General features: G+C 36.4%; 1 protein-coding gene across 3 annotated transcripts in view; it reads left to right on the top strand.

The window, feature by feature from the left end:
• The first annotated feature begins 7,080 nt into the window (after positions 1 to 7,080).
• The window catches only part of tnr (tenascin R (restrictin, janusin)), a 208,020-nt gene continuing 198,457 nt past the window's right edge, over positions 7,081 to 16,643 (top strand). For 2 of the 3 annotated variants that reach the window (XM_088598137.1, XM_088598136.1), the window contains exon 1: positions 7,081 to 7,381. The gene's annotated coding sequence lies outside the window, so the exon portion shown is untranslated. The remainder of the gene's footprint in view (positions 7,382 to 16,643) is intronic. The other variant, XM_088598139.1, reaches the window with a different exon arrangement.

The raw sequence follows: 16,643 nt of genomic DNA, 5'->3' as shown, positions 1-16,643 counted from the left end.
CATAGCCCCATGGATACTTTCTAAACTAATACAAGTGTGCCTACAGTACCTCAGCCTTTCTAATTTTCATTAAAATAGTATCCATAATGCAAAGTTAAATCATTATGAGGGTGTTTTCTAATAAAATAAGAGGCACAACAAAGTCTTATAATGTTGTACTACAGATTGGGCACTCATTCAGTTGGGGAATTCATTCATGCAGGAATCCATGTGATGACTTTATGGTAGACAAACGAAGGTAATGCTGGGTTTTTTTTAAGTCTGAGTGATAATTACAACAGCAAATCAATGTCTCTTATATGTACCAGAGAGTTGAAAAGAAGATACTTTATGCAAACCCTTAGCAACTTGGAAGCCCCAGGTCATTAGAGAGAGCAAGTGGGGTTTTGAAAAATGGTAGAGACGAAAAGTAGGTATTGTGGAACTTAAAAACTGGTTTCTTAGCATAATTTTACGTTGATTGTTTTTATTGAAAATAGCTACATTTTGTGTATATCCTTACAGTTAAGGCTTAAAGGATTCATAATGCAAAAGCAGTCCTGAAGACATACATTAGCACTTGCTGTTGCTTTGCTGTTACCCACTTCAATTTTCTTGCTTTTCTGTATTGTCTCTTAAGTTACCAAACCAGTTCTTTATTTTTGATTGGATTTTAGCCACGGGATACAGGTCTTTCCCAGATTATCAACCATTCCAAAAAATTAAAAAATATTATGAATTCAGAAATAACGTGAAAGGGAAAAGGAACATTATTGAAATTCAGTAGAAAAATAAATAATATTTATACTGAACTGAGCTACAGTGGCTTTGTATTTTAAATCACTGTTGTACAATGAGCCATATTAGTCTACACAGTATAGATTTAATGGTATTTTGCGTTTTTCTAAATAGATTTGTGTCTCTTATCATTTTGCAAGATGACATTTACTAAAAATGATAGCTTGCATTTCAAACACAACCGTCAATTCACGCGTTTTCACAATTTTATAAGAAAACGGGCATTACAAATGTTTACAAAGGGAAGTGATCCAACTCATCTTGCTTGTTTGATTGATAGTAGCTCACTGATCCATCAGCCAACCTCTTCAATTCTTTTTTAGCATATGATGGTTGAATATTGCTTTGGCTATTTGAATGAGCTATTGAAGTCCTGCTGTTGTGAGATAATGGAGTGTGATATTCCATTCCTCTCGTATGATAAAATATCATTAGTGTTAAAGCCATATAACTGGGGTGAGTAACTTTAGAATATGACCTTGTCAGTGTCCTCTCCTCCCCTGTCTGTGCCTTCTCCCCAGAATCTAAACAGTTTCACTTGGCTGCAACATATTTGTGGCTGCAGTCTGTAATTAGATTATTGGCATTTTCAAGTATAAACGAGGAACAATAACCTTATTGGTAGTGGCTTCTTTTTATCTCTCTGAATACAAGACACTCAACCTAATTTCAAACCCTCTCTGAATGGAACTTTAATTATGTGTGCTGGAACCCTACCCTCACTTTGGGTTCTTTAATGGGATTGAGAAATTAGGACATTTCCATTTATATAGAAAGAGATAATTTATTAAATGTTGCATCAATGTCCTCTTGTTATTTATTTTCCTCTTCTTTTAGGGCTTTGTTTCATCAGTAGAAGTTTATACTGCAGTGCCTGTCTAAAGCCGTGGAGCTGTAGCGATGCTGGAGGAAAAGAAGTGATGAGTCAGAAAAAGAAGTAAAATAGATTGGTCTGTTCAAGTCCCAAATGACCGTTTGGTATTTCAGTCAGCAGTCTTCTTCCCAAACTGTATACATTTGTGTGATAATGAGGTACCTAAAGTCATCCGTCTGACAATGGATGGGTAAAAAAATGAGTCCGATTCACAAAAGAATAGAAGTGTAACCCAGTTACTGTACCTCTTTGCATTTAGTTAGTTAGAATTTGATAGCTGAAAACATCGGAATGGAAATGTTTCATTGCAAGTTACCTAGTACGTGTGGACATGTTGAACTCCCCATACCAGCATAGATTGGACCTATTTGCATATTCCCAATTTCCAAAAAGCTAAAAAAAAAATGAAATGTCATTATCCCAGGGAATTCATTATCTAAAGAAATGAATCATTTCATTAGAGGGTTGAGCAGTCACCTGTGACTCAAGCTCCTTTCCGTATCAGCATTTGACTTAAGTAGATACTCTATGATAGCCCTTTCTGCTCCAGTGTCCTTTGGTGTATTTATTGTAACTCTTGACACTGGTAAACAGAGCTTTATCTTTCACTGAATGCCGCTATTTATCCAACAACATTGACAACAACGCAGGATGATTACTGGAGGTTAAGGCTGAACCATTTCAAATGCTTTATCAAAAGTGGCATGCATTGAAATCTAAGGGTGGTGCGTGAGGTGTTTAACAAATGAAGCACTGGAAATGAGCATGTGCATTCTGATTACTTACAGCATTGTAGGTACTGTGGTACTATTGTTATCTCGACTTTATTCTGCTGGAGAGCTGTTGACATGGATACCTACTGCACCCAATGGGGAAGCAGTTTAATCCTTACAAATATCCAATGGATTCTAGGTGAACTCTGACCCAGAAGTAGTAGTTCTATTCGATTGCTCAAGCTGTGCAACTCCCACACCCACAGACAGAAAACTGTCTCCCATTCTGAAGGTAATCTGGTGCTCTGTGCTGGAAGCTGATAGTGGCAGTTCACAGCCCTAAGCTTGTTTTTGAATTTGTATCAATTCTTGACACATTTTCAACTCCTTTATGATCTTTCCCAGCCCATGCAGCCTGATCAATGTTGAAAAGATGGAGAACAGATTGCCTGGCGCATTTTGAGGGAAGGCTTTCAAACCTGAAGCTTTGATTTCAAACTTTTTCCTCGTGGGGAAGGAAAAAATCAGCATTTCTTCCATGCTTTGTGTTAGGTTTTGTGATTCGTGCAATGATCTTAAAAAAATCTTTACCAGTCGCTGTTGTTGTGTAACATCTAAGGAACCTTCATTATGTTTGTATTGATGAGAAAAGAAATGTTTTCAAACTGAAGAGAAATATACAGCGTGAAACATAGTGTCTAAATGAGCAAAATTCTTCTTTGATCATACTAGAAGTGACATTTCTTACATATTGTATTTGCATGCCACATCCAAATGTCTATGTGTTGATTTTAAATCCACATTTCTCATTTAAAGGCACATCCAAGAAATTAATATGACCCTTCCACTAAAAAGGTCTTTTTAGTCAGAATAGTTGCACTTCATGAAAAATATCAAATACTTTAGTTATGTACAATTAATAAAAAAATAATTTGACAGACATGTAAGACCTTTGTTTTCAGAGATGTACTGTGGATGCATCCCATTCTGTAATTAGTAGCAGATAAACAAAAGCTAATTTTTTGTTACCAGAGTTCAAAAGAATAAAAATGACTTTTTTACAGGATTTAATTCACATGATAATCTAAAAATAATTGTTTCACGCTTTAAGTACCTTTGTGTTGACAAGGAAATTCGTCTGTTTAGTAAATGGAATGTCATCTTTTTCAGAAACACCGGCATACCACATGAAAACAATTCATTATGCTTCCTTTTTCTGAGTTTTTTAAACCTACCTCCACTTAGTCAATTAATTGTAAATAATAACTTTTTAACCCACTGATTAAAAAAAGTGTAATCAGAAAAGAAAAGTAAATTCATTTCCATCCATTTCATCCTTGGTTGCGTATGGTGATGCATGTAATTGATCAGACCTAAATTTATTCCATATTTAAAAAGCATTGCACATGCTGTAAAGCAAAAGCTTTAATGGGGATGACCCACTACTTTTACTGCCTCTACAATTAGCAGCAGATTTTAAGTGAAGAAATAGAATATGATCCTCTATATAACCTCCAGGTGGGAATACTCTGGCATACAAATAGCTGGCAATTTTGAAGCATGGGCTTTTGAGAATATTGGCGAAATAGAAAATGTATGATATTATGATGATACCAGGTATTTTAGCCCTTCAGCACTGGCCATTTCAATATACTTTAAGTGGTTCTTAAGCTCATTCAAGCTGGATTTTCAAGGATCTCTCTATGTGTTTGCAATTTAATTAGCGCAGCAATCATTACTTTTTTTAAAGGAAAGTATTTTCAGATCTTCAGAATCTACCTGAGTTTAGAAGTAAACTTTATTTGTTACGTTCAAATATTTCACAAATGTACTTTTTGCAGCTCTGCTGAAGTCCTATCCAGGCTGTCCCCTGCCTTGTGCCTGTTAATTGCTGGGATAGGCTAGGCTCCAGCTCCCCTGCAGCCCTGAATTGGGTGAAGCATTTAGAAAATGGACGGAATGAACCTTATCCTAATAAACCATTAACCCTCATTATTTAGGTTCCTCTGACCTGGCCATGGTACTTTCTTAAAGAAAAATACATTTCTGCACATTGCAATGTGTGCACTAAGCATGTATTCTACACTGAAGGAAGCACTGTTTGCCCCCTTTTACTTCTGGTACACATAAAGTGGAATGATTTGGCCATTATGTTTTATTACTCTTGCGCTGTTTACCTAATTGTCCTGCTTTAAAAATGCTGACTTGGAAATGGACTGTTTAAAAAAATCAAATGAGCCCGACCAACTCTGAAATCAATCATCACATCACCCTTGCCCTGTCAGCTCCACTGTGTGCCTTTAATTCAGACCACAGAGCGCAAGCTACCATTGATCACCCTCAGCTCAACCCATTACTGGTCATGCCTCTTCCTGACTGGGCTCACCACCATTCTTTTGAAAAATGGCCTTTAGGTCCTGCCTCCCTTGGCAGAGTTTCAGCTCTTGTTTTAAGTCAGATTCAGAGGAAATTCTCACTGCTAGCATCACTGTATTCTATTCCTTTCTCTATTATAAGGCAGGATTAGAGCATCAGTTCAATGGTGCATATACTGTATGCCCCACTAAAGGAAAACACCCGGGACCTTGCTAAAGGGATTAGTGCATAGTATTCTAATGAAGAAATTAATGCTTGAAAATTGGTTCTGCTTAGCACGGCACCCAGTGTGTGTGTGTTTATTACATGCAAAGGTATTTTCACACTTTAATTTTCATCTAATTAGCGAATAATCAATAAAGCAATTGAAGCACAAGAGAAGTGCCATGATGCTGTTATCATAAACAGGAGACTGTTCATATTTCTAAAATGTCTTGGTAAAGGTGTTTTGGAAAAGGATAGGGTAAAAAAGGTAATCTCTTCCCTTTGTAAATACGTCTTGAATCCTGCCCTTTCATTTGTTTGTTTGTAAAATCAGACCTCCACAATGTATAGCTCATCCAATGTAATCCATTGAAGGGTTTTGCTGCAACCAGCCTTTTAATTATTTGATGACTAGCAGTGTCAATGTAATAATTAAGGGACTGTCTGCATTGATGCTGCTGTGTACCAGACAAACCTAATTCCACCCCAGGCGTTAGTATATGCCCAATCCTGGACGTTTTGCTAATAAAAGTCAAATGTAATTAAAGAGTGATTAATTTGAAAAATGAAACCCAGTGCAAAACCTTTATGTCTAGATCTATGTCCTAACACTAAACTCAAGTGCAGCCTTAACTTAATTGGGGTATCCAAATCAGAAACTCACCAGATCCAAAAAATATCATTATCATCATTCCTTTCTATTTCAAATCCACATTAAGTTATTCGTTTTCTCCTACACAAAATATGGACTAGGACCTATATAGCTAAAATGAAAATTCTAATTTAATTAGCAGGTAATAAAAACAGAGCAATGTTAAACCTTCTGTAAAGGAAGACTTCTGTATTTTGCTAGAGTTAGATGGAAAGGGTGCAACACATGGCATACCTTGCCACAGACATTCTGGTACTTTCATTTTTATTTCAATTAATCATCTTATTGACCTTTCTCATATTAAGTAAAGATTAAATGCAGAGTGGAACCCTTAAAGGGTTATGAAACCTAATTGTATCAGTAAAGTTTTCTTGTGTGGGAACATTTTCCAGTAGACATTTAATCATAAAGTTGCCATATCCCAGCTTTTGTGCTATACAATTATCAGCCCCCCTTGCCAGTGTATACTGGAAAGTACATAAGACTGAAAAATTAGTCAGGTGACTATCTATGATTTTGTTTTCCCGAACTGACGTGCATGCTAAATACCATTGTCAGGCAACTCCTGAGGCCTAAACACTCAGTGACATTTTCTATTGTTTAAAAAATAACGGTATTCATTTAATTAAGCCCAAGGGAAGATCAATGCTATGGCTTTCCTTTTTTAAAATTGCTGGTTCTTTTACCTTGACAGTGGAAAATGAAGAAAGGACATAATGAGGTTTACAAAATATGGTACCAGCTTTCTTCATAATGTAAAGAAACTGCGTTCACTAAGCTTTTAATTATTCACTGGCAGTCACACTAGCACATTACTCACTACAATAGCTTTATTTTACATGAGAGGGACCAGAACAACAGTGTTAACATACTGTCTACAACAATACAGAGAAAGATTACTGCTCCAAATTAGGCCTTTCAACAAAGGTCTATTTAAAAAATGATATAATGTAGCTCGATTTTAAAGAAAGTGATAGCCTTAACAACATATTATTTTATCATATCAACATGTTATCATAAGGTCTACAGAAAAGGAACATCTGTCTTTACATCTTCATTTCCTTTATATACTGTAAATGTGAAGAGCTGAACAAATACAAAAAAAACAGGGAAAGGGAAATGAAAAACAGTGCAGTTAACACTAAAATAAGCAAGGCTGTCTCAGTGGTGAGCACTGTAGATTTGCCTCTTATATTTAACATTACCTTCTTCATGTAGTGTCAAAGAGGCAAGCTGAGCTGTTTTAATATGCATCCTCATTTCTGTAATAGTTGCTTTCATGTTATCAAGGACTTCCTGCTTTACCCTGCTGGAAAGAAATGTTATTTAAAAGAAATGTCATTTTCAATAGGTGAATTGCTTGCATTTCGGCATCCTTCTGTTCTCCACTCCTGTTGCAGAAAGTGGCAGTGCAACGTTGCTGTGAGGTGGGGTAAGAATGCCCACTAGAGGCTGTACAAGCAGAGCTACAGCCGAGAGAAAGGATCAATACAATGCGAGAAAGGCAGAGAGAAGGGGAGAGAGGGAGACAGTCAGAGCAAGAGCGCGGCACGGACTGCTCTGTCTCCCCATTGCAGCGCAGGCGAGCAGCAAGAGACGAGCCACTTAACGGAAAGGGGGAGAAGGGGCTGAGTTCCCCCCCATCTCACGGCAATTAATATTTACTTGCTGAATAATCTGGGAGAGGGACATCCTCTTTTATTGTGGTGAGAAGAAGCTAAAAGGTTTGGAAAAACTACAGAGGAGAAATTGCAGTATCATTTGGCTGGTTTAAAGCTGAACCTGGTAAGTTGGGATGGATATAATAATACTAATAATAATACTAATAATAATAATGGACTGTATACTGTACATAAAGTGCCATCTTTTGAATTGCCAGGAGTCAATATATTACCTACATGTTGTGAGGCTGGATGTACTGACTGAGGGGTTTCTAATGAAAGGCAAAAACCTTAAATGTTTTTCTTGCAATGTAAGTATGTTTGTTGGAGGTGCACAAGTGTGCAGTATCAAGATTTAGATGTGACAGACCTCACGTGGCTAGTGTCTGTAGCATTGTAATTCTGTTTGTCTGTTCCTCTTTATGCCAAGTTAACTCTGTGGATCACAAATCACTTTAAGCGCTGCTTAAGGTAACCAGATAGTTTTGTACACGATGTTGCCATTAATTCTCTTTTTTGGAATAGTCTCCATGTAGCAAGCACTATTCGGTCAAACTTTTCCAGCCGTGACAGGAAAAGGAAATAGCTAGGTAAAGCTCAAATGCAGGCAGAAGAAGTATGTGAAGATCTGTTTAACATAGAACATGTAAACACTGTGTGCTTGTTGTAATTAATAAGGTGAGCATACTGTAGAGAATCCTGTGTGGTAAAAGTTGTGAATTGCATTAAGACATTCAGAAACTTTATATTGTGGTTTCACTTTCTACAAGTCACAAGCACAGGTACAACTACAGCAGTTTAGCCTCTCGTCATGCATCAGTGTTCCATTAAAGGCAAGGGAAAAGCTAGAGAACTTTCCTTCTCATTCATCTTGCTGAAAATTAAGATCATCTGTAATGTCCAGCAGTGATACATGTAATAATTAGCCAGACAAAAACATTGACTCAACTAAAACCCCACTCTCCTATAGAGGATAAGTATATAAAAAAATTTGAATGCACAAGCTGTCTGATATAAAATCAGCTAAACCCATGATGTGATTTTACTTGGAATTCCTGCAGCTGCCAGATATTCTATCATAAACTATAAGCCAAATAACAACAGAAAAGAAAACACAAGCACACAAATATACAACCTCAAAACTGTTATAGTTCTCACACACAGTACATTCTGCTGAGCAGATTTGTCCCGTCTGTATGACCACATCTTTATCACATTTTGAGAATGTTTCTTTCAGTGAGAGACTTTCAATTTCTAAAATACGAAACTGTAAATGAGATAGTAATTAGTTGAGTTTTCCTCTTCCGGTTTTTGGTTAAACTTGAAACAAAAGTTATTATTCATTTTGGGAGGAGACAGCATTAGTTTGATGCAAAAGTTAAGTGGGAAATGCATATAAAAGATTGACTGTGAAATCAATTTACAAGATATGAACTACAAGTATAGTTTAGTTTCATTATTTGCCTTAAGCTGGATACAATTGCCAATTGTATACTATGGAGGATTTTAAGGGCAACCACTTACATTAAGTAAGACATTATTTTTTTACAATTACATATATGTTAGTACCCATACATCCAATTGTTTATGATCTAAAATGAGTGTAATATGCATAGGATAAATAGATAAACAGTAAGAATAATTCAGGATCATCTCTGAATTTTCTAAACTGATTTTGCAAAAGAAATGAATTCATCGCAAGAATGTTCAAATGTACCAGGGGTGACAGGACATTCCTCTCGGAGGAATCTAGTCAAGTCATTGTGTGTTTTTTAGAAAAAATTCCAGTCACAGAGTATTACTGCACAGTTGTCACCATGATGTTAATAACAAACGTGCATATGAACTGGGAGAAATGGTGGCAGTGGAACTTTAGGATTGACTTGTGTGAACCTCCAAACACAGCTGATCACAAATGACAAGCTACCCATTCCTGTGTGCAATTCATCCCCTTCATCCTCTCCTTTCCTCTTACGTCCATTCAAATACTTTCAGATTCTAGGCAATAATTCAAAGGCTTATGTAATGTCTCAGAATATTGATAACACTCTCTTTTATTTTACACTTATTCAATAAACATAACTCCTCTATGTTGCTTATAAACAAACACACCTGCATTACAAATATATTTCAAATTAGAGAGTAATCTAAATTCATATGGCATGAAGTTGAGAAGCAAATTTGATTTGGATTTGAAAATAGTCTTTGTCCACAACTGCAATCAGACAAACCTCTTTCATATCTATAGTAGATGACAATATAGCATTTGCATACTTTAATTGATGCATCACAACCATAGGTAGTTGTTTAATGTTATTACCAACTGAGTGATGGCAAATTCTAATTTTCTCTGACATAGAATGCAAAATAAATACATTTTAAAATATGTTACTTGTATGTGATATATTTGTGTTCAAAATCTTGTTAGGTGCATAACGATTAATAAAATTAACATCTAGTCGCTCACTGTGGAACAGGTAAAATACAGACAATAGCAACACAGATAGCAACCTGTATGATATAATTTCTTAATGGTAACAATCCTTTGTAGTTATATCTTTTTTTATAATTAAATTTTTTCTCATTAGTCCACTGAAAGAAACAATTTCTATTAATGTTTACTGTAGTGCCACTGGGTACCCAAACAAGTACAGAAGATTATGTTGGCCATAGCGGTAATGAATAATTTACAAAAAAGTTTTATTACTGGGAATTACTTCTGCATCAAAATGATTCTGTATGGAACATTTCTATTGTATTCATATGGTCTATTGTATTTGCATTCATACTGTGCACATCTTTCAATAGCTGTACAAATGAGAATGAGATTTTTCAGCTAACTGCATGCTTTCTGAACATTAAAAGATGTGTTTACTTCTGATACCCGATGAAGCTGTTTTGATTGTTTTGCTTTTAATCATATCGCACCCACATAAAATGTGTATGATATTTTTGTTAGCTTATAAATCTAGCACTTTCTGATTTATGTGCTACACCAGTGTAAAGCAGATTGTTTGTCACTGTGTGCCCTATTTATGGACTGAGAAATTACTGGGAGATGCTAGGAAGCCCACAGCCTTGAAATCCCCTAAGACAGACCTAAAGTGATATTTGTTGTGTCCTCCAGTAATACTTTCTGTAACATGATTCACTGACCCATGCTGATACTCAAAGATCCTCAGAAGGTGTCTGCTGTAAAATTCAGTTAGTTTTGTTGCTGGCAGATATGATTATAATTTTTTTAAAGCCTCAGTAACTTGAATCTTTTAAACTTCATAAGTGCTCAGCAATGTCCAGTAGTACATAGGAACAAACTGGCAAGCTCGTTCTGCAGAGTAGCACTTATACAATGACAGCATAACAATGTTTCCTTTGTCGACACAAGATCAAAGGCAATACATTTCACTTATATGAATATCCTTTGCTACAGGACATGCACAGTTACCACCTACTATTTATTCATTAACCACGGTAGCTCTGATTAATCCTTTTGACAATTTATTTCTGCTTATCTAGTCCTGTGTAGAATTTTACTTCCTTGTCAAGCTGAGAATTGTTAACATTTGACGTTCCATTTGATTCCAACATTTATAGCAACTATGCTAGTTTGTTGAATAGCAAATGTCAAATATTAAACACCATGTGCTGTAGGCATTTTTGGCTTGAATAACCAGCAGGGGGACTTAAAGTGTATGAGCTTGCTCAGATGTAGCCATTGAGAGTCAAATGTCATCAGCAAGGTCTGTGTTCAAACTACAGCATCTGAAACAAGAAAGAATTGGCCATAAGGGACTTGCTTATTGAATCCTTTTCACTCAACTAGATCGTGGTGCTTTTGGAATTAAGATGAAGAACAGAATTGAAGATGGGTTGAATACAATGCATTTGTAAAAAATCTATCAGCACACTGTGGTCTAGAAAACCTCATTACTTATGGAAGAAAGGGGAGCCAATTTGTTTTAAACAAAACTGACACCTGTCGGAAATATGGTTAGAAGAGATAGACAAAGGAACAAGTTAGCTGGCAACAGTCTAGTGGTGTGAAATCAGGGAATACAAGACAAATTAAACTTCAGCTCCGAGTTTGTATAGCAGTACTGAGGAGAGGAAACCAGCAATCAATGAGGAAAAAAAAAAAGACATTGCACTTATAAAAGGAAATATAATGACTGAAAATGCATTAGTTATAAACTAACCAGTGACTGCATTGTGTTTGCTTCATTTGATCAGGCTGACCTATCTGAGCAATTGATTGAGCAACAGCCTTGATGGAAATAATAGAAAACATGTTAATCAACAACTACTGTATATAATAAAAATAAGTTCAGTGGTTCTGTGTGAAAATCTCACCAATTAAGCTGAGTAAATGACTGTTTGCACAGCAGGCTAAAGGTTCCTTGGTAATGGAGAGGAAACTATTAGTATGACAATGCAGAAAAACCTCATAATGGTCTATTTGTGAGAATTTTAGACTACAGTCTGAACTAAAGGAGCAGTGGCTGGGATAGAGTGCATTGAAGGTGTAATAGCTAGTCAGGTTACACTTCAAAAACTCTCAAAGATAAAGCAGTTTAAAGCAAATAAATTGCAAATAAGACAATGGTGTAGCTTTAGAATCTCTAGGAGTGGAAGAGTAGGGGTACTTTTACTGCGAAATGTTTGTGGAGTAAGTTTGTAGAATATAAAAACAGGTTATCTGCATAGTTCACGTAATTTACATGGGTAATACTTAGGAAACGTGAATTATTTTTCTTGGCTATTTTTCTGTTTTCTTTCTTCAAACTGGTACTGTGTCTTATTTTAAAGTACTTTCCCTGCCCCCCTCTGTATTTTACATGAGTGAAAAAGAAAAGACCTGAATACACTCATTCGATATCCATTTATACACTGAAACAGCAACAGCCTTTTTAATGACATCTACAATTTTCACTTGGAATCCTTCTCAAACTGTCTGATTATAATGGCAGCTCCAAGTATGATCATCATAAAATCACATTCAGACTGCTCCGTGAATTAAATTCTTTCAACAATACTTTGCCATTTACGTGAGAAGCAAATTCTATTTCAATTGTCCTTTTCTGTTTTTTTTTCATGGCATTTTTAATGTCTACTTTATAGTGTAGCTCATAGAAGTACAATTTGCTGGTAAAACAAAAACATTTGTTTGTCCCCCTCCTTGAAATCAGAATACCGATCTAAAGGGTAGAACGTGATTTTTATATGCAGTTTGATCACTGGGAACATAGAATTCTTATACAGTAAACTGCACAAAGTTGAGGTCAGCTTGTTTTGGTCTTTTAAAATCTATGTATTTACAGTGCAGGTGCTACTGTTATTCTCTGTGCCTGATATTCTGTGTTACAAGTGCCTGATTTTCTCCGATGTCCTAGTGCCCTTTTCATAGGTACACTCAAGGCAATGTCAAATGGTTTCCTTTCCCAGGTGTGCTCAGATATGTGCTAAACTGTTATACTTTAAATGCCAGCCTGTAAAAAAATGTGAAAGCATGACAAAGCTACGTTCCCTTCCAGCTCCTGTCTCTTCGTTGAGGAAGAAGACAGATGAAATGTCCCTGAGGCTTCCACACAAGCCCCCAAGCTGCAGAAAAACATGTTAATAGATAAAGAGATTTCTATGGGGAGATAGCTGTGCAAAAGTGGAAGTGTTTATGGTCTGAAACATTTGATCCTCTATCTCTATAGACCTACATTACCTTGGTTCAATATAAACCCTGCATAGTTACACATATCTGACTGAAGGGCCCATGTCTTCTCATCAGTTAATTAGGAGTACAGGTCTGTAGTAATTCAGACTTCAGGAATTCAGCAGAATTCCTACATGCCATTTACATAAACCTGATCTCCTGGAATCTTGAGTATTCAGTTTGATCTCTTTTTTCTTTGTTGTTGTTGTTGTTATTAGACTCACTTGCCAAGACCCAGCAGTGACAATCAAATGTGCTGCATGGGCTTGAATAAGGGTAACTATAGCTCTTGGTTGTGGACTGATTTGAAACAAAACATACAGTGTACAGTAGCTGCTCCAGTGATGATTTAGTTTTTCTGTAATTATAATAAATTGTTTAATTAAATCAATATGCTTGCACTTCACTGAGTAAATTTTAAACCCATTACTGGTGATCAGGTGATAATAGAACTTTAAGTGGTCCTCTTACTGGCTATGCATAAGGAGGGCTGTAAACAACTTGTGTTCTGTTGCTTTTGAAATGCTGAGTCATAGAGGTGGTTTAGTTGTAGGGATGAACCAGTTTTACTGGCAGCTCTGAAAATAAATTGCTACTACTGTATTTCCTAAACTTCACAATCTTGTTCAGTCAGGGATGTTTTTGTTCCCTGTTGCTGTTTTGCTGTTTTGTTCAGAACAGCACAATGGCCTGTTCTGAACAAAATGCAAAAGTGAACCATTTATGTAATAGGAATAACTGGAGACAATCGGGGTGACTTTCAAAGCTCTTTGTTCTCATTTTATAATGTCAAATAACCTATGACTAAGAAGCAAAGATCGGTATTGAATCTTTCTTGATTTCTGCTTCTAACATTTTGAAACTTAAGATAAAGATAGAAGCAATTTTTGCCTGAGAAAATCACCCTGAACGTTCTAATGCTGTGCGCACAGCAATTTTGGATACACAATTCCAAATGCAGGATGAACACAATCATTCACTCATAAAATATTATAGTTTTGGCAGCTTTGTGCATGGAAAAATAAATATTTTATTCTACTACTTTATTTAATGCCTTTATATTTGTTATGGTCAGTAATCCTCCCAAAAAATGCATTCTATTTGCACTACATTGAAGAGATGTCACCATGAGTAGTCATTGACAGAGAAGCTTTTGCAAGTCTTCAAGGGACAGAGCCCCAGTTTGTGACTAATAAGCCAGACATCAAATGTCCCCTGTATAGAGGCTACAGGTGATATGTAAACAGGAAACAAATGGCTCAGTGTCCCCCTATGGTATTTAATATTAGCAGTGCTAAAATAATTGAAATGAGCATTATAAATTATTTCAGGGCCATGAATTACTTGATACAATTTATTTTCTCATAGCTTCTGGGCTGCAGAAGTAATTACTACTGGGACGCTGATTAATTTTACCCAATAATTAAACAAACATCATTGATTTTAGAGTTAGGAGTCCTGACAGACATGCCCCAGCCTCTCTGAAAAGGCCACCTCTATCCTCTTTGTGGATCCCCTGCAGTTGTAGGGCAATCAGATAAATGCAATTTGTGTGATGAAAAGTGCTCATTCTGTGTTAGACAGGTTTGGGTCACAGTATTACTGTATCTCAGAGTTTGCCATTTTAGAGGTTCCTTTTATTTGTGATTAATTGATTGCTGAATCAATAGGATATATTCTTATTTGTGTAAAGAGAAGCAGTATTTGCTCTGCAGAAATCAGTCTTTATATTTTTATGGTCCATAATGGTCCATACCATTAGCTGTTTCAGGACTTTGACAATCCCATAACTGTTATATAGTGAGCAGGACCCATCTGTGTGAGCAGATGGATGTTGCACTCCTACATAGTGCTGCAGCCTTGCCAGGTTTTAAGAATTTGCTTTGCTGTCAAAAGACGTGAAAACAATTTTGTAATCAATATCCCTCACTTGCTTTTTAAGGCCTAGCCCATTGCTATGGCCTCTTTTCATGATTCATAAATTCAGTAATTATTTTTCGCTTTTTCTTGGATTTCCTCCAATTATTACAGTAAAGAAATATGAAGACTGTGATATCACTTCAGATCAATTTGACTGCACTACTGCATTTGGATCTCCGAAGTTTTCTTTTGCCCTTTACGTATTCTGTATTTAATGCATACATAATTCATAAAACTTACTTTTATGCTGTCCGTTATTAATTTTCCTATCTTCCTTTGCAGTCTCATCTTTGATTTTGGTTTATACACTTACAGCAACATTCTCCAGTTCTAAGATGAGACTGATTCCATTCCTCTTTCTCTTCACACAAATAACAGATCTTGGTCTTAACCAATGTCATAGAACTTGCAGAGTCATTGGCTTCAGGTATTAGGTTGACAGTCTTTACTAAGAACCATAAAGAATGAGCCCTAGGGAATGGGCTTTAACATTGAGGACAAGGAGATTACTACTTGACTCACTATGCTCCTGCTTATACAATGCATGTAACTATTAGCTCAGCACCTGAGCATACTAGGAACAGAGTAATACTGAAAGATGCCTTTCAAACACTTACATATGAAATTAATTATTTCTCTATAAGTCTCTTAGGAAAACAAATAGGTAATGAAATATTTTTGCTTTTGAGCATAATATAGCTTCCAGTGGCCTTGGAACTAAAATTTGTCAGACATCCCACTACACTACATGGCATCTTTCTGATGAAACCAGATCAGAGAAGCCAGCTGGAAAGATGCCACGCTGATCCATGTGCTCCAGGAAACCTACACAGCTTCTGTTCCATTGGTAAAAAAGAGTGTTCTTTACCGCACCCATGCAGAGACATCAGCAATAAAAAAGAACTGCAACTAAGCATCTTCAAGGAACATAGGAGCATATATGACATGGTATGCTTTTTACTTTATGATACACAATATGGAACATCAGCATGGTTTCTGTACAGAAAATAGATTAGTATTGTTAGACACCACAAAGAAAACCACAGATGTGTTCTGGTAAATCAAGACGTGATCTCTTTATTTCAACAAAGGAAGGCAGACAGACGAAGTTAACTGGTTAAATTGATAATAATAATAATAATAATAAACTTTATTTTATATAGCGCCTTTAAAGGTGGCTTCTCAAAGCGCTTTACAGGATGACAATAACAATAAATAAGAAGACTACAACAATAAATAAGAAAATTTCACAAGACAGGACACAATTATAATTACAGCAATACAACAATAACAATAGAGGAGACCGTGGAAGATGGTATTAAGAAGAGCAGAGGGGTGAAGAATGGAACCAGTTAAGTAAAGGCTTTTCTGAAAAGGAGGGTTTTGAGTCTGGATTTGAAGGAGTTTAGAGAAGGTGACTCTCTAATATCCTTGGGCAAGGAGTTCCAGAGCTTGGGGGCATAGCAGGAGAAGGCCCTGTCGCCCATACAATGTAGACGGGCTTGGGGGACAGTAAGGAGGGCAGAATTTGAAGAGCGGAGGTTGCGAGGTGGGGAGTAGGGCGATAAAAGTTCAGACAGGTATTGAGGTGCCAAGCCATGTAAAGCCTTGTAGGTGAGCATGAGGATTTTAAAGTCTACGCGGAATTTGACCGGAAGCCAGTGCAAGGACTCCAGGATAGGAGTAATGTGAACACTTGCACTAGATCTGGTCAGGATTCTGGCTGCTGAATTTTGGACATACTGCAGCTTGTTCAGAGTAG

This window comes from Lepisosteus platostomus, chromosome 11 (genome assembly GCF_059453375.1).
Source record: "Lepisosteus platostomus isolate fLepPlt1 chromosome 11, fLepPlt1.hap1, whole genome shotgun sequence".
Classification (NCBI taxonomy): domain Eukaryota; kingdom Metazoa; phylum Chordata; class Actinopteri; order Semionotiformes; family Lepisosteidae; genus Lepisosteus; species Lepisosteus platostomus.
This window is presented reverse-complemented; position numbering and strand designations above follow the sequence as displayed.